Consider the following 4,322-nt stretch of genomic DNA (forward strand, 5'->3'; position numbering starts at 1 on the left):
ACTAGCCAGTGCCCCCGCACATTGACTCTGCAACGGTACCCCCCTGTATATATAGCCTCCCTACTGTCACTTTATTTTACTTCTGCTCTTTTTTCTCTCAACACTTTTTTTGTTGTTGTTTTATTTTTACTTTTTTTGTAAAAAATAAATGCACTGTTGGTTAAGGGCTGTAAGTAAGCATTTCACTGTAATGTCTGCACCTGTTGTATTCGGCGCATGTGACCAATAAAATATGATTTGATTTTGATTTGAAATATATATTTTACCTATGGAGGTTTTCCTTGGAATGGAGATTGATTCATCTCAATGACACTTCCTTGTACAAATAACGCTTGAAAATGAACATTAACAGATCTACTATGGCTTAGGACGGCTCTCTGTCTTTAGGAAACTGCCTGTAACCAGGATGGATCCGTGGTAAGACAGACAGCAGAAGTCATCATCACCTGCATCCTCCTCTACATCTCGCCAGCATGATCAGCATGATCACCATTTCCAGCGTCATGAACCACAAACAATTACTTCCATTTCATCACAGGTCTGTCAATTATACACGAGGGAGACCAAAGTGAATGACATCAATTTCCAGACTTGTTTATTAGTAGCAGTAATGTACAAATGTACGGAGAAAAGAAAAGTGGATCACGTGTAATGTTTTGTCTCTGACACCAGGGGGCCACACTATCCAAACCAATGCACATTCCTAAGGGCAGACATCCATGAGAAGTACACTATATGGAGGTTGGTGGCACCTTAACTGGGGAGAACGGGCTCGTGGTAATGACTGGAGTGGTATTGGTGGAATGTTATCAAGTACACCATTCCATGTGCTCGGTTCCGGCCATTATTATGAGCCGTCCTCCCCTCAGCAGCCTCCTGTGCGTACATGCCCTATGTAGACCTGAAAGGATTGTATAGGTATAAGACATTGTTTTAGCCTGTTGGAGGGCGAGGTGGAGATAATTCACTATTGCTTATATCTATTCAGTCCTTTCATACAGTATAAACATGTCCATAGCGTGCAGGCGGGTGGAAGGGCTAGGTGTTGATGTCCAGAGGGTCAAGAGGACTAGCTCCAGAGACCGTTGATGAGTAAAGTAATGGAGGAAAATAACTGGGATATGAATGAGGATGTGTATTTGGTCCGGGCAGACCAGGGCTGTGGCCTTCCATGCAGACTCAGGAGAAAAGACCAGGGAAGTGTCCCAACACTCAGACTCCTTCAGAGAACAGGTTTTATTTTTCACTGTAAGGTCAAGAGTAACACATTGCGTTGACTGGCAGATCCCCCTTATGCACAGATCTAGGATCAGCAAGCGCAGCTTCCTGAACCCCTAACGTTAACCATCGGGGGAAACTGCAAAACTAACCTTAGATCAGTGTCAAGGGGTAACAAACACGAATGGGGTAACTGGTCCAACAGGCATAACATAGTACTGTTCAGCATCACCATGGATACCTGCAGACCTGGGTTCAAATACTATTTCAAATATCTCCATTACTTTCACATACATTCAAAGTAAGTATTAAGATATTGTTTTTTTTAAAAAGACAAGTAGTTTAATATTTTTATATATTTGGAAATACACTTGGAAAGTATTTGAAAATACTCAAATACACTCCCATGCATTTAACCCAGGTATCTGAAAATAGTACTTGTAATAAGTATCCCTGGCTCATTTACAATGCCCTTTGAGATAATGTAAGTTGAATGAACATGCACTTAAGTAAAACAATATATTGACTTAAGTCCATGTTAAGTCTACTTATCTCAAGTTTGAATCAGGCCCTTAGTGACCTCCGCATGTCATTCTGTTAAGAGACATTGGCAGAATTACAACAAACAAGGACACCATCAGTGGAGACTGCTGTGGGGAGGACAGCTCATAAATATGGCTGGAATGGAGTCAATGGAATGGTAACAATCACATGGAAACCACGTCTTTGATGTGTTTGATGCCATTCCATTGACTCCATTCCAGCCATTACTATGAGCCGTCCTCCCCTCAGCAGCCTCCACTGGACTCCATGGCTGTTGTTGGAAATCCTTGTGTTTCATGGTGATGCTGTCAGTAGTATTGGTACAGGAGTGTGATCCCATGTCCTGTAATCCTCCACAAAGACAGGCCCCGTCAAAAGGACAACTGGGAGGTTGTAATAAACCACACACACTTACTGTATCAAGGCTTCAAAGGAAGACAAATTATTTAAAGTATTTCATGAGAAAAACACTCCATCAAACTAAGTATTTTTATTTAGTGTTCACAACTATTTCACCCATCATTGCGCGAGCTCTGTGATGCACACACACAGAACCTCTTCGTAAGCTCACACACTCGCGTCACATCACACACACTCCACTCCCCTTAAACTGTGTGGGGAAACAGTGAAGATGTTGTGTGACCACTACATGCCACCACACCACAGTAAGACAGTGATAGGGAGGCTGAGCGTGATACTCTCCATTTACTCGCCTGACTTTATTACGTCACTGAAAAAGGGATGAATCTGTCCGGAACTCTACCATTTGATCATTAGTCTGTGTTTTTTAGCAGGCTCCTCTAATTCCCTCCTGATAGATACACGTACTATATTATCATACAGCCTTGGTCCTATTATTAATACAGAAATATTGCTCTGGTTTTCAAAATAAGGTTACCGGCAGAGCCTGACTGAGTCTGCTGCCGTATCCAACCTGTACACTGCCTATATACAGACTGACGGATCATCTATGTACATGCTACATACTCTCACACTCTGAGTAGAAGTTGCCCTTTGGTACAGATCTAGGATCAGCTTATGCTCTCCAAATCTTAACTTTAGCCATTAGGGGGGAAAGACACAACTGACCCTAGATCAGAGTATAGGGACAACTGCATCCTGCTCCCACTCACAGACACACTGACCTGTACACAACCTGACCACTTGTATATGAAACAGTCGTGTTTGGACCCTCTGGGTGGAATTCAATCAAAGTTAAATTCCAGCCTCAGTGTGTTTTGGTCCAGTGGTCTTAGTTCATCTGGTGCCTTCACAACACAGCAGACAACAGGGAGTAAATGCTCTAAAACTGGGGTTAAAACTAACTAAAGAGTAGCCGATAGGTTGCAAGAGGGCAGTCAATGAGGTCACTTCCTATGTTCTCCCAATCATTGATCAGTAAACACTATGTGACTCCGCCCTTTCCTGTCGGCCCAAACTGCAGCCATTTCACAAACATGAGACGTCCATATATCCCACGATATATCCTACAAACATGCTTTAGCTTCTAAAGGGGGAGTGAAGTAAAGGGATAGGTATTATTATTATAAGGTTTCTCTTTAAACAGCACTTTAACACCCCCCGCCCCCCAGACTAACTAGTTGAGGGAGACAGAGCCATGATCAATTGATCTGTTGACTGATTGACCATGTAGATGATAAAGTCATCCATACATCTTGTCTGAGCACAGAGCATGTAGTGGGCCATTTTCCAAGAGGCCCTCCTAGACAGGCTTGCCCTATGTTAAACTCTACAAGGGGAACATTTAGGCTACAACTTCCTTTACCTTATAACCTAGCTAACCTCATGTTCCTGGCTTCTGGGAAACAAGACTACCTTATACCAAGATCCACAAAACTACACTACCCATAAGTCCTGAGCTTAAGGAATGTGCAACACATTCTCAGTCAGTCACCAGCGTTTCCCACGTGAACACAGCCGCTGACACAGAGAATGCATTCTGGGAAATCATTGCTTGTACCTTATTACTAAAGAGTGAAAAGTATGGTCATATATACAGATTAGAAACTAAACTAAACAAAACTATATGTGTGTGTGTGTGTGTGTGTGTGCATGAGGGTGTGTGTGTGTGTGGGGGGGGGGGGGGGGGGGTTGTTGAGTTTTAGATTCAGTATCTAAGAGGTCAAATCAGGTGCAACAAGACAGCTCAATGTTAATTAACAATCAATGGAACATAACAACCAGGGTAGTTGAGAATCAAGTGGGTCAGGGGGTCAGTGACTAAACAGCTTAGGGGTTTCTTTATACTGTTTCAACCCCTCTCTGTCCTGTGAGGTGAACTTCTGGCGCGAAGTGTACCTGGGCATCAACAACACTCCTGTATATTGCTCTGTTGTGTACATCTCTTTAGCATGTCATAACAGTATCACATTGTATCATACTAATAATGATCTATTCATAATGCATTGTCCAATTGTTGTGTATTGTGTAGCTTAGTGTTTCCTAGTACGCACTTCAGCATAGTGGCCTAGTGAAGTGCCCATTCCTGCCCTGAAGTGTTGACTTCTGTAGATACTGTACACTTTGAAGATGACAACTTT

This window comes from Coregonus lavaretus, assembly GCF_964263955.1.
Source record: "Coregonus lavaretus genome assembly, chromosome: 22".
In the NCBI taxonomy this organism is placed as follows: domain Eukaryota; kingdom Metazoa; phylum Chordata; class Actinopteri; order Salmoniformes; family Salmonidae; genus Coregonus; species Coregonus lavaretus.